General features: G+C 37.5%; 2 long non-coding RNA genes across 2 annotated transcripts; one reads left to right on the top strand and one right to left on the bottom strand.

Moving 5' to 3' along the window:
* Positions 1-10,591: 10,591 nt before the first annotated feature.
* Positions 10,592-13,683, top strand: LOC112182575. The gene is made up of 4 exons (XR_002929504.2): positions 10,592-10,857; positions 10,939-11,135; positions 11,955-12,065; positions 13,345-13,683. It is a non-coding gene; the product is annotated as an uncharacterized LOC112182575 (long non-coding RNA).
* Positions 13,684-13,696: 13 nt separating this feature from the next.
* On the bottom strand, positions 13,697-14,794 carry LOC112182574. Its single transcript, XR_002929503.2, has 2 exons — positions 14,478-14,794; positions 13,697-14,146 (listed from the first exon to the last, which is right to left on the bottom strand). It is a non-coding gene; the product is annotated as an uncharacterized LOC112182574 (long non-coding RNA).
* Between the last annotated feature and the right edge of the window lie 9,373 nt (positions 14,795-24,167).

Raw genomic sequence — 24,167 nt, 5'->3', positions numbered from 1 at the left:
AACATGTTAGAGCTCTAACTACATCGTTATCGGTCACCTCGGCCAAGGTTCAAGTAATCGATATATTCTCAGGTTATCTTAATAACCTTCAAACTTTGGATCATTCTCCCCTCAGAACAACAATTACTTCGGTGATTTCTAAACCGTCGAACTTTAGACATTCCTGTCCTCAGAACAAATCATACTTCAGTTATTACTATAACCATCGAACTTTAGACCATTCAGCCCTCAGAACGGACATACTCAGAATCCTTTATGACCCACCAATGTCAACCATGATTTCAAACACACATTCATCAATAATGATCATCACATATAATTATGGCAATGCACATTCAATTCCATATTATAACTGAAAATTATCACAATTCCACACTACTCAATGTCACACCATTTCATATATATTCACGTAAACATATAGATACGTAATCACCCACATAGGAATTACTATTAATACCAACTATCGTTCACACGCATTAAAATCGTGAAATTCATTTTTATATAGTTAAATATCATTTTACTTACCTATGGACCGTAATAGATCAAGCCCATATAATTTAAAAAAAAGTATTTATTCCATAAATATTTTCACAACAATTACAATACAAATAAGGAAATTAAAAGTATTCAGTTCGTAATATGAACCATGTGAGATTTACTCACCTCTAATCCAGCTACGTCTTCTTAACAGCTCGAAATATACGATTCCCAGATCATCCACCAAATCAATCCGTCAATCACCTAATCAAATATGATTTTAACTTAGCGCACAATTCATAAAACACACTTAAACGATGATCCAACGGTTAGATTCTAAATTATACGATGATCCAATGGTCGGATCTAAATTAATTGATGATCCAATAGTCAGATGGAAATTAAACAATGAACCAACTATCCGATCCTCACATATCCCCCTTGGGATCATCCTCTCAAAATTATACGAAGATCCGACGGTCGGATCTTCCCAGATTGTTTTATAACATCTCCCTAAATTATACGACAATCCGACTGTCAGATCCTCACGGATCGCCTTTCGAATAATCATTTCACAATTATAATAAAATCCAACAGTCAGATCTTCATCATGACCACACAAAGTCATAGGAACAGTTCTAGGATCAACATATCAAAATTACTAGTCAATCGGACGGTTTGATCCTCACAGATCGAAACCGAAACGATAGAAAAATTCATAGCTTAATGATAGGATATCCAACAATTAAGTATTGTATATCAAAATGATCGTATCGATATGTAGAACACAAAGAGGACAGAAACTGTCCATGAGGTGGCCAGAAAACATGGCCACAGTGGCGGCGCCGCCGCTTGCCCAAAGTCAGAATTTGACCAAACTTCCTAAACCAAAAATCTTCTTTACAAATTACAACACTAATTATAACTTTCCCAACTACATCGAAGTCAAATTATAAGCCAATTGATCGAATTTTATGTTAGACCAATTCAGGTCGATTGAAACCCTAGGATTTCAAATCCTCTATTCGTCTTCCATGCGTGAAATCGATGCAAGCCACCTTGAGAGAAACCTTCCCAGCCTCTGGGCTACAAAACCTCTCAAGAAACACCGGCTATGGTGGCCGAAGGAGGGAGAACCGTCGATGGCGATTTCAGCTCAGTCGCCCTACTTCTTCGTCCTCAGCTCTTTTTGTGCTCGATTGCCACCACAAAATTCAAGAGGAGATCGAGGCGAACAAAACCCACTTTGTTTGACTTCCTATGGTGGCCAGACAGTGGAGAACAAAGCCGGCAAAGGTGAGTACAGCGCGCGGCTCGAGGAGAGAAAAAGAGAGGGACGGGTTTCCGTTTTTGGAAATCTATCCTTCTTTGCAATTTTTGCAAACTTTCATCCTTTATACTAAAAGATAAATTTTTTCCGAATGTGATAATTTCTTCATATGAACTCTGATTTTCGCATTCCACATATGCACGAACTCGTATCGATGACATCTACAACTTTCATGGAGGAAGTTTTCCCAAATTATGTACGTATAAAAAGTTGATTTTCGTAACCCCCCTAAAAACATGCGTTTCGAATAAATAATCGTTCGAATTTAATTCCATCGCACAAATACAACCGAACCGAGCTGAAAACTCATAATTCAAATAATGATTACAAAAATCAATTAAAAGAAAAGGGAAATGATCATTTACCCAATTTCAGCTTACAAATTGCCCACTTGCTCCGCTAACAGTTTTTTAACCCCATTTATCCAAAACACTCTAAGGGATTATTTCCCTACTACCCAATTAGTTCTTTTTTTATTCTTTTTATTTATTTTTGGGACTTTTTTCCCTCTCCTTCTTTCTCACTTAGAGAGAGAAGTCATCAATCTCTCTCTCTCTCTCTCTCCATCCCTCCAGCAGGTCGCCCACGACGCTGGCTCTCGCCATTGCCTTCTCCGAAACTCGTCGTCGTGCTCTGCACTTCCAGGCTCGACACCAAGCCGACGGTCCTCGTCCCTAAGAAGCTCGGTGAGGCCGGGTTGGACCTTCTGAAAGAATCGACAACCGCTAGTAGAATCGGGTATGTCTTCGATTTGCTTCTGTCTCTCTCGCAGGCCACTGATCATCACAGAAATCACAACTTGATTGTATCTCTAGTCCCGGGCTGCAACCGGAGTCGTTGCAATAGGAGTCAAATCAGTGTGAAGGCAAACGGTCAACCGGAATTGTGGGCAAAATCGTCAACCGGAGTTGAGATTATTGGGGAGCAATAATCTTCCTATTGGGGGCAAATAATGTGTCTTAATTGTTATAAAGTCTTTATAATTGTGTTCAGTGATATTTTCCTTTGTGTTTAAAGACTGCTTCTAATGTATTTTGGTATTTCTGATATATTATTGGGGGTAATAATCTGTTTAATGCGGGGCAATAATATATTTGTTTTGTTATTTTTTGCAGGAATATGAGTGATCCTTTTGTTGTTAGGTGCATTTATTCTTGTTAAGAGGCCACCCGGGAGGCCTAGGGTGAAGCGGTTCAAGTGAAGTGGAGAGTGTGAAAAAAAGCCAATTCGTTGTGGACTTAAATTCACCAAGTATTGAATTTGAATACCTGTACTTTTGTAAACTAATTTAAAACCAAACTGAGTTACTTCTTACCATCTATAAAAAAATTATTGGGGGGCAATAAACTTTTTATGACCCCCCAATAAACCTAATTATTTTGGATAATGAATCTAGCAGCATTTTGTTGAAATGACCTGTAATAAATGAACAACAATTAAGACATTATTGCAGGGCAATAATCTGTCTATTGCCTCTTAATAAACCACCCCAAAAATCACCAGTTTCTATCATTGACAGATTATTGTACTTTAATAAACTCAAAACAACATAAGACTTATCAAAACTCTAATTTCAGTGATTAATTAACCACAGTTAAGAAATTATTTTGGGGGGGGGGGGGGCAATAATTTGTCTATTGCCCCCCAATAGACCACGGTTTTGACGTCGTCCGAGACCTGCAAGCGAAGCCCAGACCCGATTTCGGCTTGGAGCTTCAGAGCTTCTCGGACATCTGACAAATAAAACCAGCAAAGCCCAAAGGGATTGGGATCGTTGAGTTGGATGGCGTCATCCCCTGGTGGTCCGATGGTAGGACAGAGCGGCGGCGGTGGAGGCTGACATCGACGGTGGAGTGATGGGCGTGGTGGCTTAGAGAGAGAGAGAGAGAGAGAGAGAGCCTGAGACGAGGTTAGAGAAAGAGAAATCGATGAGGGGGAGGAGAGAGAGATATAAGTGTAATTTGTTAACTAAAATGAGGGCAATACTGTCAAACACTGTTAGATTGGGTAAATGGGGTTAAAAAACTCTTGGTGGAGTAAGTGGGTAATTTTTGGGCTAAAATTGGGTAAGTGGTCACAGCCCCTAAAAGAAATTCTGGGTCTTCACAACTCTTCTTTTGGTCACAAAGAAGTCAAGAAATTTATATTACAAAGAGACTAAAAAGAAAGAAGCCCAACAATTAGCTGTCATAGTGCGGTGGTATGGCACATTTTCCTTGTAGAGCTCTTGTTTCTCTCTTCTGGTTCATGCTGCAACCTAGGGTTTGGCCTAGGCTTGACCTTGATTTCTTGACAGATCGGTCTCAATCTCTTCTTGAGAAGCGCCTATGTCCGTGTTCCGACACTCAGGCGCTCTGGCTTCTTGTTTTCACTGGCCTTTTCTTCTTTTTCTGGAGGTGGAGAGCTATTGGGTTTGGTGGCACAATATAACAACGGTAGCTTTGGGGTGGTTGCAGACAATTATGCAAGGGCGGCGTGATGATCCAGACGTCGTTTGTCTGGTGGATGCGAACCTAAGGAGGGACAAGCCTAGGTATATTCTAAGGTGGTCAGTGTTGCCAGGGATGATGGACGAATCATGATGGTGCCGTGTTCAAGGTGGGCGGTCGATCGTGGTGCTGGTGCAGGTGTTGTGGCTGACTGCGTGGAAGCTAGGGTTTGGGTTTCTGGGTTGTCTTCTCATGTGACTGGGCTTGGGCTATGTGTTGTTGGGTCTGGGCTCTTTGCTATTGGGTTAGGGTTCTCCCGAAACTAGTTTAGTTTGCTTTAGTTCTTTAAGAATAATGTAGGGTGCATTGTCTTCGGATTGCGACCCTATTCGTCTGGTTACTTTATCGGTGCTTATTCTCATAGCGACATTCATCTAGGCTAGCTCTTAGTCTAGGCAGTGATTCAATATTGACGTAGCCTTATTGGGATGAGTCATTGTGTAATGTAGCTTACAATTTCATTTTAATGGATTGATGCCCTCCCTCTCAAAAGAAAAAAAAGAAGAGAAGAAGCCCTGTGTACTGGCTGTCGAAGAGTTGTGGTGTGAAGTGTGATTATGTGCCTAAAATAGTAAAATGGATGAAACACCATATAGATGAAGACCAGAAAAAAGAAATTGCTAAATCAACAACTCATCGAGAATGAAATAAAGTATAATAAAATAAAGTTTTTTTTTCTTTTATTTTTTCACAAAATAAAGTATTATTTATGATAGGTACCATGTTAATTACCTACTAAAATAATTTTTTTATTTCATTGTACCTTGTTATTATTTATTAAAATAAGAGAGAAATTTTAGTGAAGACCTTAAATAAAGGCTAAATGAGGAATTTCATATCAACGGTTGGATAAATGATCTCAAATTTAGTTGAAATATTAACTCTACAACACACATGTTATCAAACCGTTAATTTAAAAGTCTTCATAAATGTCTTATTTTAAGGTTTTCATTAGAGCCTCACCCATCAAAATAATATTACTATTTTTTCCCTTTCCTAACAATTTAGTGTAAACAGTGATTCAATATTGATGTAGCCCTACTAGGGTGGGTCATTGTGTAATGTTGCTTACCGTTTCATTTTAATAGATTGACGCCCTCCCCCTCAAAAAAAAGAAAAATGTTGTAGAGTATGTTGTATGGTTCTGGAATACTAACTAAACGGTCTTCCTTTTTGTATATAGGAAAAGAGAGAAACATCAAGCAGATGCACGCACAACCAAATGTTGTTTGGTGCTTAAATACTAACAAAACTGTCTTCCTTTTTGTATACAGGAACAAAGAAACATCAAATAGATGGATGCATGGGTAAGAATTCCAGTTTTGCAAAGATAATGTGGAGGTCGCCACAGAAGAAAACTGAAGGATGTTATGTTTGTGAAGTTGGTTTATAAAAGAAAATTCAACCATTGACCAAAAAAGAGAAAATTCAACCTCCCTTGGTTCTCCCCACCCAGATCACCTAAGACATTATGCTCGAAATTGGATCAGGCCCAAAACGAGCCCACACATCGAATCCCTTGGTTGTCTCCACCCATAGAATTACAAAGGAGTTGCATGTAGAGTTCACTTTGTAAAGTTCCAATGTTGTTTACCTAGTGGTCGAATTACAAAGGATTTGCATGTAATAATCCTTGAAAATTAGAGAGCGCAATTTGCATTTATAATATGAAGGCGTGTTTTTTTTCTTTTCATTTTATCATAAATGAACCAAAAAAAAAAAAAAAATCACCGAAACAAGTCTCTAAAAAAGCAAGGAGAACAAGATTTGAAATGCATAGCTACATTAATTGTATCACATATTCACCATGGATGTAGTAATCATCCCTGGAGGGCTTGACAATCATGGATGATGGATGCATTTTGGATTCAATGCCAACCCGGAATCTCTGCCACGTATCGTTGATCATCCAGGATGATCCACCCCTCCTTTGGGAGCTCCATTTGGAATGAGATGATGTAATCACCCCTGCTAAATTGGAGCATCATCTCTCACGTATCCCCGGAACGGATTCTATGCACTGTCAGTGTTTATACACTGACGCACGTGACTTCACGCGCTCATTAAAATAATAAAAATTATGCAATCTCAGCCATTAACGTGATCTCACCGTCCACTTGTCATAAATTTGGACTCACGGTCAACGTTTACGGTTGAATCCAAAAATAGTTAAGTCAATGGGGTTAAAATTTTCTCTGTTTTGCGCTGAAGGGTAGAAATTTTCGGAGATGGGGTAAATTGGGGAAGGAGACAAGGTCAGACCGCGTGCTTTGCAGATGCTCTCGCAATCGAGGATGGAGGGAGAGGATCGACCAAGGTGAGACGCGGCTTGGAAGATGAGCGGCCGACGGCGGAGTTTTGGGGCACGAAGAGTACCCAACTCCGATCGATGTATCTGGATTTGTTGATTGAGGTGATGCAATGGGCCGGCGGTGGATCGCTGGGATTCGACAGAAGTGGTAGAGGAGATTGTGGCGGATGACGACCGGTGGTCTGGTACTCTTTGCCTCTTTGGGGGAGGGGGTGTCCGCGAATGAGGATGTTGTCGTGGGGCCGGCCGGAAGTCGCTGGTTTAGAAGCAGTTTTCGGATCGTGCGAAGTCAAAAGTGGAGGAGGGACGATGGGTGATCTGATTCGGTTTGATCTATGGGTAATCCTAAATCTGAGTTGGGTTGGATGATGGCTAGAACCTTAGGTTGCGAGGCTGGGGGAGCGCTGATGACGGCGGCGACCCGAAACAGGTGGAGCTGCGACGGAGGTACAGGGGTCAGTGGTGGCTGAAGCAGTATTGGGCTGGGCTTGTCATGTAGGCTGTGATGTTCTTGCTACTTGGGCATGGGTTGGGCCCTGCCTTAAGTTTTAATTTATTTTATGTTTATGTTTATTTATGCTGTTTAGTTGTATTGCGCATTATACAAGTGATAAATTCCTACATTAGTGGCCGGACATTCTTGGTTCGAGCCATGGGTAGCGGTTTATTTATTTTTATTTTTAATGAATTATTTCTGTTGTAATTTTCTATTTTTGCTTATATCACTATAATCGTTCTTTCTTATTTCGAATTACACTACATTACTTCGTGGTTTTTTTTTTTATATAAATTACTGTATAGAATATTGATTGGAAATATTTTAAAGTTCATTAGACATTTTATATTTATTAGATATGTCACTTTAATTTTTAAAGAAACGTCGAATTACTGTGCTCCGACTAATTTTTCTTGTTAAGTGTAAATAAAATTTAAAAATGAAATCATTAGATTTGATATTAAAACTCATGGATTCCCATAGTCTTATACGAAGTCAAAAAGTTAGCCATGCCCGTTGTCGTTTTGACCTTCATAAAGGCAATCCGTAAACCACCCCACCCCCAACCGCGCGCAAAAAATATATATAAATATCTAAAAATATATATATAGACACACATTGGTTGATAGAGGTCAAACCTAACAAGAGTGTGGATGCAACGGTTTGTCGAAAAGAATTGTGATGGAGTGGTTATAAATGTTTTGTTTGATGGCTGATAGTTGATCAAGTGGATCAGTACAAAAATGAGGCTAAACGGTTATAATTTTTTTTTTTACCATATGTATAAAACATGAAATATCTTTACTTATGGCATCAAAGTCAATTTGGCCAATTTCTTTTTCATCGACCTTATCAATTTTTAAAGATAGAAGTTTATCTTTTTAATATAAGTAATAAACAAGTAAAACAACTCTAGTAAACACATCGGGATTTCTTCCGATTGATAAATTAAAAGTGAAAAAAATTGTGGATTCGATCTTGCTTGTGTTTTTGCCCGTAGTAGTACGCACAATATGGGTCAATGTGCTTTGGGTCAATGTGGTCAACCGTACAAAAAATATTTTTGCATAAAACACCAACAATGGCTCTGATACAACTGTGGTTTCCAAGAGTTTTGCAATCACACTCTTACATAGCCAAGGTATGTCTGCCTACGTTAAAATGTTGAACTCAGCATCATGTGTCAATTTAGGGTTTATCTTTGAGAAATCTAACTATTTATTTAATACATGAATATAAATGCATTTTCAGTTGATCATGTGGATCGAGGTTGATATGAGGATAAAATTGGCCTAAACCCTAAACCCTAAACCTAGGATATTTACCACAAACATAAAATATCTCATTCATCGCATCAAATGGTTGGTTTAAGCAATTTCTTCACCGTTGACCATGTCTGTTTCTAAAGGTATACATTTATTAATAACCCTAATAGGTTTATTTGGATTTTGCATGATCTGAATAATAAAAAATGAAAGATGGTGCGTTTGACTTTGTCCATATATTTGCCCCGTAGTATTATGCACATGCAGTCAGGGGCGGAACCAGGATTAAGATTTTTTTTGGGGGGGGGGTCCGAAATGTAAAAGTATTATTTTTTTCGTCATCTGAACTATAAAATTGAATAATATATAAAATAAATAAAGAATTTACAATAGTTAATGTCCTTTTGCAATCACATTAACGGTGTTGCTAGATAAAATTCTAATGTTTGATACATATCATTCCTTACTGGATGTTTTGAAAATATTAAATATAAACCAAAAACAAGAGGAAAGACTAAAAGTATGAAAGTACAATATGAAACTATGAAATGAGAAAGGAATGATTAACGTAGAGGGGGTTCTAATATAACATGTATAGGGACAAAGAAGGAGGCCATTCTATTCAAAAAAAGGAGGCTATTCAAACTGGCAGGGGTCCGAACCCCCCAGACCCTAGCACAGGTTCGCCACTGCATGCTGTGTGAAAAACTGGTTTTGTTCATCATAGTTTTTGCCACGGTTAGTGCTAGACTCTTATTTAAGTCAACCATTTGAAAAATCAATTTCGCTAAATCTCCAATAACGGTTATGTCACATCTCCGATTTTAAAGTGGTTCACGACCACACTCTCGCAAGATTAGCCTCTATCAACGATTCAACATACAAAAAATGTTCAGATTGCCATCATCTCTCGATGTAGTTGTCATTTGATAAAATTGCCCAATAAATGTATCTTTGGTTGACCGCATGGATTAAAGTTGACACGAAGATGAAAATTGCTAGGAAAAAATTTTTGGAGCAGAAACTCCTCACCATTTAGTATTGTCTTATTTTCTTGAAAATTTTTAATTACTATAATATCGCTAATATGTATATATATATATATATATATATTTTTTTTTTTTGGATACAGGGCTGGTGCAGCTGCCCTCAAGTTTTGATTAATGAAATTGTCGAATACAAAGGGGGGATACTGAGCCTAAACCCCTGAATACAACAAGCATCTAGAGAACGATCTGGAATGATATCAGAAGTTTCTACTAAAAAAATGTATTCAACTAGGCACCAACTAATAAAGAGCGCTGTACTGACGACTCTATTTGCTTTAACATAACGATGACATAAAGGAAAGATAACTCGATATCGTTAATATATAGAAAATTATTTAAAAATGCGTGGCATGTTATTAATAATGATTTTATTTCTTTCTTGTGCATCATTTTAAAAATAATAGTCAAGAAAAAGTAAAAAACTTTGAAAAAGAATCAATTTTTTTTTTTAACATCGGTTGACACTCCTAGATCCCTTAAATCCGCTAGATCTGAAAGTTATAGATTAGGCCGCTACACCAGCACACCGCACCACACCACACCACACCACACCACGTGGTTTTTGAAAAAGAATAATGAGAGCATGCGAACTAAAGTAGCCGGCAGAATTTAAAATTTTCCCAAATAAGTGTGGTTCTTGGGTTCTTCAATTTCAGCCCCCAAAATATTCAGCTCAACTTTAGAATTCCTGCTATCTACATGTTCCCTCCATTTGACTGAATTACTCCCATTATCCATGTTCGTCACACCCAGATTTCCTCCATCTCGTAGCAAATCCAAGGCACCAAGATTCCCCTTGTTAGGCAAAGCAATCTGTGAGCCCCGAGAAATTTATCGAGCTTACATTGAGATCGTTCGACAAGTTATTTATTTACGATCTCGGTAATTGTCAATGTGCTCGAGAATATTTTCAGAAATTTTCGTAAAGTGAAATCCTCAATGTAGGAGTTGGATAATAACGTACACGTCACGACGAGCTCGTGGAAATTTTGAGAGATTTATTCGGATACCCGGGCTATTTATCATGGTTGTCCGAAGTTTTGGGATTTTAGAAATTAATTCAAGGAATAGAAAAACGTGGAGCAATCCTAGCACTCAACCTTTTCCACCGCTTGATCCTAGCTGTCCATCTTAATTGGGACACATTTATTTAAAGTTGTGAACAGAGGAAGACCCAGGAGAATTCGAGAGAGAGTTCGGTGCTCTCTGAACAGAGACACAGTGCGACCCGGCAACGTGACCCGGCCACCACGCCACTGTCCGGCCACCGATCGCTGACGGACGACCACCCTCTGCTTCCTCTCAGTGTCGCCTACGTCCCTATGTTCCAGATCGTACATGCAGCGACTGGGAACGAAGATTCGACGATCTAGAGCTTGAAGAACCTCCGGCGAGTTCTGCAATTTCCGGCAATTTCGGCCACTGTTTGGGCCATCTGTGGTACAAAACCTCACCTCCTTGTCATGCTATACATGTTTATGCAATTTGTTGTCCAATTGGATCGAGTTTTGATGGTTTTAGTTTCTGGTTGTTTCTGCCTCCGTCGCGTTTCCTCGCTGCCGGCGACTTCTCCGGCCTTCTGGGCTTCGTTTCTTGTTCAATTGCAAGTCTAGGAGACGTATTGTGAAGCCTTCTAGGCTGTAGCATGAGGAACCCTCGATTCATCCCCTTTCCATTCCCGGCAGTGCGTTGGGCTTGGTTGCAGAAGACTTCCGAAGGTATAATTCGACTTCTTGAGTGGAAGTTTGGTTCTTGTTGTGTAAATCAGAATCTGTTGCTGGTATTGAAACTTTGGAATCGATTGTTTGTGTGTGAAAGGAACTGTGGAGTTGTGGTGGAGTTCGCTGTTATCTGGCCTTGTGTTAAACTCAGTTGGATTCTCTTTCATTGAAATCCGTACCCCGTGTGCGCCTTTATCGAAGTTCTGAACAAACAAAATAGGCGCTAGCAATTCAAGTTTTCACCTCAAAATATTTGTAGCTTCCGCTGTAAAACAAAAAGTTTTTCAAACAAAATGCCTAACGGTTCTCTAGGATATAATTCGAGCGTTCGGTTTATATTTTAGAGACTCGCGGCACTGTGACGTACTTAAGCTGGTGAGGTGCAGCTTGGGGCGTTACACAATCTCACTGGCTTTGTGGGATTCCTCATCCTCCTCTTCCTTCCTCTATATGCTTCTTTTGTGTGGTTGGGTAGGCTCAGGCTTAGGGGTATTGAGAGATCTTGATCTTGAAAGTAGAGATACATAGAGGTTTCTGAGATATCTACATTTTGAATATAAAGATACAAGAAATTGGGGGTATGTTTCTATTAATTTTTCAATTAATCATTTGGGGAGTAATGGGTTTGTTCGAATTTGCCCAAGTTTAGGGTTTAGGAGTGTGAACCGATGTGTGTCCGCTTCCCAAATCCCTATCCTTCACTGTTTGAGGCAAAAATTCCTTAATTATTCCCTTTTATGTAATTTGTTTTGTTTGCCTAAGCACTGAATTTTAATCCTCTGTAACCTGTATGCATCTTATTGTTTGGGTTTGTAGGTTCTTTGTATATTATTCGGAGGATTGACAGAACAAATGGGGGATTTTGAGATTTCAAACCGCTGAGTTTCTCTCTATTTTGCTTCAATATCAGAAAGTTACTTGGTTTTGGTAAGAACATCTAGGTTTAGTTAAATTTCTGTTCTTAAATGTTTTCAAGGTTCTTGTGGAATACACTTTTGATTATTACCTAGATTGGGTAACTCCATTAGGATGAATAGAACTGGAAAAGATCAAAGTTCAAATACTGCACACCATGTGCTTGATGATACCAATCAAAGACAACAACCAAGCTGAGCCCGTGGGCTATTCTATTATTTTTGAAAAACTTAGACTTCTTCTGTTAATCTCAGTTTTCCACACCTTAAAGTAGACTATTCAATGGTCAATTTGAACTTGGTTTCATGAAAAACAGAATTGAAATGAGATAATTATGCTATTTTGAAGTTCGTATAGTGTTCCTGGATTTTTATGCAGAAATCAACATTTTATGTTATTTTGGATCCTTGTTTGACTATTCTTTAGAACTGCGAATGACATGAAATTTTGCGAAATAATAGCTTTACATGTCTACATCAGCATGTGGAGAGTTCGGCTTGAAATCACTGAAACAGTAGTTGTTACTGAATTTTTCTTTCTTCTTACCAGTTTTCTGAAAAATTTGGGTAAATAGTCTTGCAGAACCTTGTTACAAAACAATTGATTTAAAAAATTTTCACACTTTAAACAATTGATTTAAAAAATTTTCACACTTTGTCAGTCCTTAAACTTTAGTACGTTAAATTAGACATTTAAAGCATGCTTTGAAACCTAATCTTTAGTCCAAGAAGCTTGTTCTGATTGAAAAGTAACAGCAAACTGTTTAACCTTCAATCTACGCATTCTGTGCAAATCTGTTTGAAAGGGTCATTTGGTCTTGGGAAGTTAAACTTAGAAATCTGTCCATCTGCTTTGAAATTGGTCTTGTATAAACAACTACACCAGCCATCTAATGAGTCACTCTTATTAATTTTTTTTTTCCAGCCATGCAAACAATATAACCATGTTACTTTAAAGTTTAAACTCCTATTGTTTTCAGCTCTGTATCCTTTTATTTTTTATTTCTGCGTTGTTATGCAGTCGATCATGTCATCCTTTCTGTTGGACTGATCTGTCTTGTTGCTTGTCAATTTCTTGGAAATTGTCCGCAAAGTGTACTGATGTGATTCTCAGATTTTAGACCCTTTAATTGTCAATTATTGTTATATTCCTCAACACCAGGTTATAACTATCTGGACTTTTGTAGATATTCAATATAAATGCTAAGGATAAAGTATGGACATAGATATGTGGTTCTGTTGAATAGTTTGTTGTTATTTAATTACACACTAACACATGGTTTGCATACCAGGTTTTAGTTGATGGAGAGTGGATTGCGTTATTCTGAACATAAGTACTCCTGTTCTCTCATGGATTTGAACAGTGAGGAAGGATCTATCAATGGAAGTTCAGAATTTATGCAAGCATCAGAGGACTGCTAATGTACTTTAGCTAGTATAAATTGGTCAGAATTTATGTTTCTGCCAATACGAATTTATACTTTTTTGGGAACTAGTTATGTGTTTTATTATGACTCGGGCACTTAAAAGCTGTCTTGCCAAGGCAACTCTAGCATTAACAGAGACTCTTACCAAATTAGCAAACACAAAATTACAAAGTATTTCCAATGGAAATAGTTGTAGTTTAGGCACACCGAAGCTTACTCCAGAAACCAAGCCATGTATAATTTCATTACCTTCAGACCAAATCATACAAAACCCGATCAATCTACATGAGATGACCGACGGAAAAAGAAAATTCTTTCCCAGTTTTGTTCGCACAAAGGATGTTGTTTCATCTCGACCAATTTATTTATATTTAAGAGAAGAGACTTAAAACTGAATAAGTTGCACTACCCAGATAAAATTCTAAGATGAGAGATAAACATCAGAAGTATTGAAAATAGAAAGACTCCGACAAATACCTCCTACAATCTCTCTGCCCTTAAGGAGTACAAATACAAATACAAACACAATCATAACTGCTTTTGGTTAAGTAATCGTTACCTCAAGCTGCTCCGTTGAACTGGGGACCAAATCCACTTGCTTAACCGCCTTCGCAAGCCTCTAGAGGATACAATTCTAATTCTAATTGCAAACAGAATTGAACTTGGGCTGCAGGAACAAGAACGAACTTGCATTAGCCGGCTATGAACGATCGACTAATGGTACCCACGATTCGCAATTAACTAGTAAAGATGATAACCAAAACCAAAAGTCCAAAACCATTGATATTCTTTTCAATTTTTGTGATGCTGCCAACAATGATCTACAGAAGCTTTTGCTTAATTAATACAAAAACAAATATAAGAGACTTAAGTAAAGCTTTTGTTTGATTTTTGGTTCTCATCTGTACAAATTACCCAGCAATGACCTCGTTCCAAACTAACAAGAAACAAGAATTGTACGACATCACTTCACTTGAAGCTTTCAAAGGGTTACCGACCTTAGGCTCCCAGATCGGATGGAAGGTGGGGTGGCCAGCTTTCTTCGAGGCCTCGAATATCAACGATTTTTTCAATCCGCTATAGGGCACATGTGGTGGCCGGGGAAGACATGGGCTGGAGCTTGAGGGAGAGGGATGATAGCCTTCAGGAGGTTCATGCCAGAGCCGTGGGAGACGAGTACGGTGCTTTGGTTTATGGGAATTGTGGGGGATTCCCTTCAGGAGGTTCTCAACAATGGAGCTCTCTTGATCAAGATGGAGGAGAAGATGGAGGAAAAGGAGGCTTTCATTCTGAAATGGGTGTTTGTTGGTGTTTGTGCGTGGGGAGGGGGGGGGGGGGGGGGGGTGAGAGAGGTTGTGAGAGGTCATGGTAAAAATCTGGAATAGGTTTTTTTATCTTATGGCACAGATCTTGACTAACGCCTTTAGTAGTAACGGATCCCTATTTTTTAACGTCCACGTGACTATCACATGGTCAGTTTAGTTGCACATAGGTGCATGGAATACACTCTCCACGTATCCCAATTGCAGTTCATTCTAACCCTTTCCTTTTGAATAAAGATTTCATAGTTCTTTCATTTACTCACAATATCATGTTGAGGGTGCACACTTCTTCTTATGAGAAGTTTCATGTATAGCTTGTGCTTGGTAGGAGACCCCGACATTATGACCCAGAATGCTACATGAAATATAAAGATAAATTTGTTAAAACCAACAAGAAACAGTAAAATAGTAGGATCATTAAAATAAATGCATAAAAAATTAGCCATTACCGATCCATATACTCTTTTATCTCATCATGTAAGATTTCTCCTCCATATTGAATGTTACCGATCACAATTTTAATTTCCTCAAATATCTCATACTATCAGTCTTATAAATTCTTAATTAACTAGAAATTTATTTAACCAAGGGCTCAAAAACACTATACTCCAACCTACTAAATTGGTAATGGCAATTGCAGTTCATTCTCACACTTTCCTTTTAAATAAACAGTTCACAGTTCTCTCATTTACTCACAAGTCATGCATGTTGAGGGTATGCAAGGCAATTACACTTCTTATTATGAGAAGTTTCATGTATAGCTTGTGTTATGTTTTTATCAAGAACGGAACTCAATCTGCATGTCAAGGCAAAGATGTCTATACATGAAAAATCTTCTCATCCCCTGCTGGAACTACTTTTCAACTGCCTATGGTCGCTAATACTATTTATTCCCAAAATCTTATAAGCCATGAATTCCTTGTGTTGTTTTTATCAAGAATGGAACTCAATGTATGGGCACTAAGCTGTTTTTTAGGTCTGGCTTATCCAAAAAGATGGTTTATCTAACATTATTCTTACAAAGATCAAGTAAAATGTATGAAACTCAAAAATGAGAAATATTAATTGTTACTGACTACTGTGGCATGTTAAACCAAGAGAACACTGAGCTGCAGCAATTAGCAACCCAACCATTTCCTTCTTTTTCCCCATAGTGCTCAACAACATCAAAGTGTTAGGATTTTTTTTTTTTTTTTAATTGCTTTCTTTAGCTCTAATCCTGTCAAATTTCTGGCTGACACAGTGACATGCTCACTCAATTTAAGGTTTATAATGTCCACTAGGATTATCTGGGCAAAGAAAAGGAAAGGAACCAAAAGCCAACTAAAGGCTGTTTGTCCTGGACTTGATCAGATTTCATCACAAATTGAATATATTAAGAACACAAAATGATTCTTGGATCAACAAATGAAATACATGTACTCTAGCTTAATGATATATAATTTTTCAAAAGCAGAAAAAGAGCTAAGAGTGTATGGTATTACACTGTGAACAATTAAGAGTTAGATATGTCTTTTAGCTACTCTTAAGAGGTAGACGGGTTTTCAAAACTCGTGATTCGATGATTGGCTGGGACATAATGATGGTTATCTTTGCCTAATCTAAGGTTACGTTGAAGTTAAATATTCATCATGGAATGATGCCGGCTCTTTGAATTCATGGCTTTTTGCACTAAATTAGCTATTAGTTCATATGATACAGCTGATCTCATCAATGATATATAGATTGTGTAGTAACTATTGTCTTTATCCAGTAATCAGACAGTGTAATCTTCCCTTTAAACATTTTTAACCCGATCGAAGTCATTTGTAATCCTTAAATATGGAATCAAGGGCCAGAAAGGAGATGTAGGCTTAGTTTCCACTCTTGCTCCCGATTTTTAGTTCTGCAGTACTGACGAAAATATCAAAGTGATGACATTTTTTCTAAAGTAGCTAAAATAAATCAGGAGTATATGCCCAATTAATATACTTTCTTTCTGTTATTGCTTTTATGTTTTGATCCTTTATTTTCTGTATATCTATCCTGAATTCAAAACTTGTTAGTAATTAGTTGAACTCTACAGCACTATTATGAATTAAGATTTTGCTGAATGAAACAATTTATCATGGGAAAAACGAATATGAAATTGTTACTAGTCAAAAACGGAGACATAATATCAAAAACTACTAACAATATAGTGTAAGAGTTGGACTTACATTAATCACATTATGAATTTAACAATTGTATATGATTACTGTTGAATGAAATAACCGGGATTGCATAGATGATTCTATCCCTGGAACAATAAGGAATTTGTATCTGAAATCCATATTGTATTGGGAAACTTAATGTGCTTGTAATCAAGTAATGTATATTGGTACAGGATTTATATATAGAGGACCTAATTGATTTAGGAAATCTGTTATGGGAAGTTCCTGATATCATCCTCTATATATAGGTTCAGGTCCCTGCACTCTCTACACGCAAGTCTTTAGATCTCAGCCCCATATACAGAGAACTTGAAACTAGAGCAGTTGCAGAAGACCGAACCTGTTCGTCATGGCATTCAACTCATTCTCAGCTTCAGGTATGTCTTCTGTCTTTCATACTTGTTCTGGCATGCCTTAAGCTAATGTGTTTATATATATGTGATTGTTTCTAGTTAAGTAATCCTCAAGTTTAAGATTACATGTGGTATCAGAGCCACGATCACAAATTGTATAAACCACTTCGGAAATCATGCATGCTAGAAGTTTAGTAAATTTAAAACGTTTTCTTTAAAAAAAAAAAAAAAAAAAAAAATTTAATTAATTAAAGGAGCTACAGATTATATCGAGCAAGTAGGCCGAAGGTGTCCAGTTTCTGATCCAACACAGCCTAAGACCCATACTCGGCATATTAGATATATTCAGAATATCAGGACGTTAATTGACCGTTGTTCATAACGGGTATTTTTCTGTTCCTCGTCGCCGAGTATGCGTCTTTAGTTCATCGTAATCCCAATTGGGGTTTTTCGATTCTGGGTGTAAGAAGCAAAATTGCTTCTTGTTTTGGGGTCAGAAAGGCTCGCTAAAGGGGCTGCATAGAAGGATTGCTTCCGCCTTGTGTTTCTATGCAGTCAGGATTGAAGTTTGGCTCGGGTAAATTTGAAAAACTTCTTCATGAACAGATTGTTGATAATTTTGTATCGGAGTTGCACAATTAGATAGCTTTCATCCTTTTAGTATATTATGAAACTTGTTTTATAGTTGTGATGGATGTTGTCTACATGTGTGAATAAATATCTCGTTGCAAAATTGTTGGCCTATTGTTACTTTGACTATCAAACAACAAGCTACAGACCTTCTCCCTATGAATCTTCTTGTTTAAAATGAATAAATCTAGTTGAATTATATATTAACTAGTAATATTGTCTGTGACTTATTCGGTGCATTGAGGGAGAGGGAGCCATAGCACTTTTTCCTCAGTGTTCTTGATAAGCCATTCAGTTTTTAACAGACAAACCTTGTATTCTGTATTCTAGAACTATGACTGTAGCTTCCACAGAAGGTCACTTTCTTTACATAGTTCTAAAACACAGGAATAGCGCATTGCAATTTGAATGTCACATATTCAGATACAAAGATCTTTTCTTCAGCCATATAGGTGATGACTGATTTTTGCATACCAATGTGCCATTTATTTTGGCCTTGTGATTCAGTTATGCTATAACTTCTGCTCACAAGTGATGTTTGGCATGAATTCAGAATATGTTGTTTTGGGGCTTAATGCAATTTTTCTGGTTTCTTATTGCATTATATTGTTTTATTTTTTGCTCAGTCTTATGTTTTAAATTCTTGATATCTTCTGTAATTGTTTGAATGCTAAGTTTTGTATTCATAAAAGCTTAACGCAGGAGATAACTTTTGAGCAAGATAAAGATTTAGATCCTTTAGTATTCAATAAAATTTTATATGCATAAAACTTACACAAATTTAATGCTTCCTATAGGTTCTGTACCTTTAAACTTCATGAACATTGAACCTCTTACTGGATCAAACTTTAAGAGATGGAGAGCAGACATAGAAATCTACCTAAGTGTCAACCACTTAGATCTTCCTTTGTATAAGAAACCTCCAGAAGCCCTGACTATAGCTAGCACCAGTGAACAGCAGAAATATTTTGATGAGTGGCATAGGCTGAATCGAGTTTGCAAGAATGTAATGAAAAGAACCATGTCTGATTCTGTTAGTGGCAGCATAGAAGAAAAGGAGTTAGCTACAGAGTTCTTAGAATCAATTGGTGAAAGATTCAAGGAGAGTGATAAGGCCCAGATTGCAAACCTGTTGAACAAATTGATGAACACCAAATACACAGGATCAGGAACCATTAGAGAACACATCTTGAAACTTGTTGATTATGCCGCTAAGCTGAAAACCTTGAAGAACCCTATTTCTGATGAGATGCTTATTCATCACACTCTAAACTCACTACCAGCGAGCTTTGAACATCTCAACACCACCTACCTAGCTCAAAAGGATAAATGGGACATAAATGAGTTGATTTCGATCTGTGTGCAAGTAGATGAAAGAATTAAGAAGGAGAAAATCGAGAGAAGTGTGAATCTGGTAGGCAAACCAAAATGGAAAACCCAGAAGGGGAATAATCATAAGGGAAAGAAGTTCAGCCCTAAATTAGCCTTAGCTCCAGCCCCTGATTCTAAAATTCAGAAACCCTATCAGACAAAGTGTTACTTCTGCAGAAAATCCGGCCACCTTAAGAGAGATTGTACTGGTTTCAAAGCTTGGTTAACTAAAAAAGGTAATCTTGACTTAATTCCTAGTTTTTCCATTGAAATAAATTTAGTTCAAAGTAGTTCTAGCAACTGGTGGATTGATTCAGGGTCTCCTATTCACATAACTAATTCACTGCAGGGATACATAAGGAAGAGAAATCCCAGAAGTGAGGAACAAAACGTGTGTGTTGGCAATGGATCAAGGGTAGCAGTGAAGGCAATTGGATCTGTTAGGCTAGAAGTAGGATCTGGAAATTTTCTTATCTTAGACAATGTCTATTTTGTACCTTCTATGAGAAGGAACTTGATTAGTGTCTCCCTTTTGGTTAAAAACGGTTGTAGTTTTCTTATTGACAGTAATGGAATAAAAATTTCGAAGAATTTTCTTCCTATTGCTTCTGGTGCCATTGTAAATGATTATTTACAGTTACATTGTTCAGTTCCTAAGGAGATTTTATCTATTGAAAACAGTGTAGATGGCAATTCCATTATTGGTCTTAAAAGACACAATTCTAATGAAAACTCAGCAGCCCTTTGGCATAGGAGATTAGGACACATATCAAAAGAAAGACTACAGATCCTAGTTAAGCAAAACATTCTGCCTGAGCTAAACTTTCATGATTTAGGGGACTGTGTAGAATGCATTAAAGGAAAAATGACTAATTCTAGAAAGAAAAATGCCACAAGAAGCCTAGGACTCTTAGAACTCATCCATACTGACATTTGTGGACCTTTTAAACATCAAACCATTTGTGGAAACTCCTACTTTATAACTTTCATTGATGACTTTTCTAGGTTCTGTCACATTTTTCTAATTTCAGAAAAATCCCAAGCTGTCGAAACCTTTAAGATCTTTCATGCAGAAGTAGAAAAACAATTGGGGAAACAAATTAAGGTGGTCAGGTCTGATAGAGGGGGAGAGTTTTACGGGAAATATACGGAGGCTGGACAAAGCAAAGGCCCTTTTGCTTTGTATCTTGAAAAGCATGGTATTAAGGCTCAATATACCACGCCAGGGACACCGGAGCAAAATGGTGTCGCAGAAAGGAAGAACAGGACTTTATTGAACATGGTCAGAAGTATGATGTGTACTTCTGGACTACCTAGGTATCTGTGGGGTGAGGCTCTCAAAACAGCCAACTATCTCTGCAATAGGGCACCTAGCAAAGCTGTGTCTAAGACGCCTTTTGAGCTTTGGAATGGCAGAAAGCCAAGCTTACACCATGTTCATGTTTGGGGTTGTAAGGCTGAGGCTAAAGTTTATAACCCTCACATTCAGAAATTAGACCCCAAAACCGTTAGTGCATTCTTCATAGGGTATCCAGAAAAGTCCAAGGGCTACAAGTTCTATTCCCCTCACCATAATACCAGAATCATCGAGACAAATAAAGCAAAGTTTCTAGATGAAGTGTTTTATAATAGAGAACCTGAAGACTTACAGTTTGAGTTTGAAGAAATCCCTGAAACCGAAACACTAGCTCAGGTTTTACCTCTTGCTCCTGCACCACCCATCTTTGTACCTCAGCAGCTAATTTTAGAACCCGCAGAGGCTGTCCAAGAAGCACCAGAAAATCTACAACCTCAGGATAATGTTGTGATGCCTCAAAACGAAAACATTGAAGTATCTCAACCAGTAAGAAGATCAAACAGAGTTAGAAAACCCACCATTGACCCAACTGAGTATGAAGTATATCTTCAAGAACAAGACTTTGATTTTGGGGAAGACAATGATCCCATTAGTTATAAACAAGCCACTGAGAGTGAATTTTCTAAGCAATGGAGTGAGGCTATGGAAGCTGAATTACAAAGTATGTATGACAATAGAGTTTGGGAGTTAGTTGAACCTATAGCAAATCAAAAACCTGTAGGTTGTAAGTGGATTTACAAAACCAAAAGACATGCTGATGGCAGTATAGAGAGGTATAAAGCGAGGTTAGTAGCTAAGGGTTTTACACAACAAGAAGGCATTGATTTTAGTGAAACTTTTTCTCCAGTTTCGACAAAAGATTCCTTTAGGATGATTATGGCTGTAGTAGCGCACTTTAATCTAGAGTTACACCAAATGGATGTGAAGACTGCATTCTTAAATGGGGAACTTGAAGAAAATATCTACATGAAACAGCCCGAGGGATTCATTAAACCAGGAAGAGAACACATGGTCTGTAAACTGAAGAAATCTATTTATGGTCTAAAACAGGCATCTAGACAGTGGTATAAGAAATTCGATTCAGTTGTCACTACTTTTGGTTTCACTGAGAATATAGTTGATGAGTGTGTTTACTTAAAGACTGTAGGTAAACACTTTATTTTCTTGATTCTGTATGTAGATGATATACTACTTGCCAGCAGTGATGTGAACTTGTTGAAATCAACTAAGAACTTTCTATCTAAGAACTTTGATATGAAAGATCTTGGTGAAGCTTCGTTTGTGCTGGGAATTGAAATTAAAAGAGATAGGAAAAGAGGGTTACTGGGATTGTGTCAGCATAATTATATTTCTAGAGTTTTGAGCAGATTTGATATGCAGAAGTGTGCGCCAGGAGATGCACCTATCTCAAAAGGAGATAAATTGAACAAAGGTCAATGTCCTAGGAATGACTTGGAAAGGGAAGATATGAAGGGCAGACCTTATGCTAGACTAATTGGTAGCTTGATGTATGCGCAAGTGTGCACTAGGCCTGATTTAGCATATGCAGTGGGTATATTATCGAGATTTCAGTCAAACCCTGGGCATGAGCATTGGATTGCAGCAAAGAAGGTGCTTAGATATTTACAGAAAACTAAAGACTATATGCTGGTGTACAAGAAAGTTGAGAAGCTAGAAGTAATTGGATACACTGATGCAGATTTTGCAGGAAGGTATCCAGATTCAACCAAGTCTACTTCTGGATATATTTTTATGATGGCAGGAGGTGCTATAGCTTGGAGGAGCATTAAGCAAACATTGACAGCCACTTCAACCATGCAGGCAGAATTTATAGCGATATATGATGGTGTGTGTCAAGGGTTATGGCTTAGAAATTTTCTAATTCAGACTAGGTTGTTGGATTCCATCAATACCAGACCTTTGAGAGTTTATAGTGATAATTCTGCAGCTGTTTGCTTCACTAAGAATAATAAGAGGTCTAATAACTCTAAGCACATAGACCTGAAATATTATAGTGTGAGAGAAAGAGTGAAGCATCGGGAAATTGAAATAGCTCAGGTTAATACACACTTACAGTTAGCTGATCCATTCACTAAGGCATTATCTGTAGCAGCTTTTCAGAAACATGTAGCTGATATGGGAGTCCTTCCTACCTTAGATGCCTAGGATCAGTGGGAGCATTATTTTTGTTAAAAGTTTTATCTTCAGTGTTGTTTAATTTCAGTTCTTGTTTTTCTGAAATTTGAAGTTTTGTAATGACTTTGTCTTCATTATTCAGTGATAAATCCATGGTATCATTCAGAAGTTTTTATTTTGCTGCAGCATTTGGTGATTGTGAATATTTCTGTATTTTGTTTTGGCAAATAGCTATTTGATTTATGTTGGATAGATTGAGTTGATTAAGATCAACATTTCAGTTTTGTAAAGTTCAGACACATTCAGTAATAATCCATTCCAGTTTTGGTTGTGTCTCTGATTTTGATAGTCAAAATCCTTCAGTTTGGACCATTTACATATGCACTGCAGATGATGACAGATACATACTGCATATGTATGTTTTATCTTTGGTTGTATCAATTGAACTTATGTGGGTTATGGTTCTGGTTTTGTAGTTTTGGAGTGGTGTGCTTTTGAAAGCATTATTTTTCCTTAGCTCTGCCAGATTCCATAACTTGACCAAGTTTGTGATTAAGTTTGAGAATTTTATGCAATTTCATGTGCACACTTCAGTGGTTATTACATTGTTCTAATTGTGTACAATTGAGTGAGTAATGTAGTCCAAGTGGGAGAATGTAAGAGTTGGACTTACATTAATCACATTATGAATTTAACAATTGTATATGATTACTGTTGAATGAAATAACCGGGATTGCATAGATGATTCTATCCCTGGAACAATAAGGAATTTGTATCTGAAATCCATATTGTATTGGGAAACTTAATGTGCTTGTAATCAAGTAATGTATATTGGTACAGGATTTATATATAGAGGACCTAATTGATTTAGGAAATCTGTTATGGGAAGTTCCTGATATCATCCTCTATATATAGGTTCAGGTCCCTGCACTCTCTACACGCAAGTCTTTAGATCTCAGCCCCATATACAGAGAACTTGAAACTAGAGCAGTTGCAGAAGACCGAACCTGTTCGTCATGGCATTCAACTCATTCTCAGCTTCAGGTATGTCTTCTGTCTTTCATACTTGTTCTGGCATGCCTTAAGCTAATGTGTTTATATATATGTGATTGTTTCTAGTTAAGTAATCCTCAAGTTTAAGATTACATATAGGTAGCAGATGTTTCAAAACACGTCGATCAATCAAAATTGTTGAATACTTGAATGCTTTCACATTTGAAGGCTCTCTACTACTCTAGGACAGAAATTTCATTGCGGCTTTGAACAAACTTTAACAAGATTTAGAACATCCATGCACTGAACCAAAGCATCTCCATCTATAGGTGTA

This window comes from Rosa chinensis, chromosome 1 (genome assembly GCF_002994745.2).
Source record: "Rosa chinensis cultivar Old Blush chromosome 1, RchiOBHm-V2, whole genome shotgun sequence".
Lineage (NCBI taxonomy): Eukaryota > Viridiplantae > Streptophyta > Magnoliopsida > Rosales > Rosaceae > Rosa > Rosa chinensis.
This window is presented reverse-complemented; position numbering and strand designations above follow the sequence as displayed.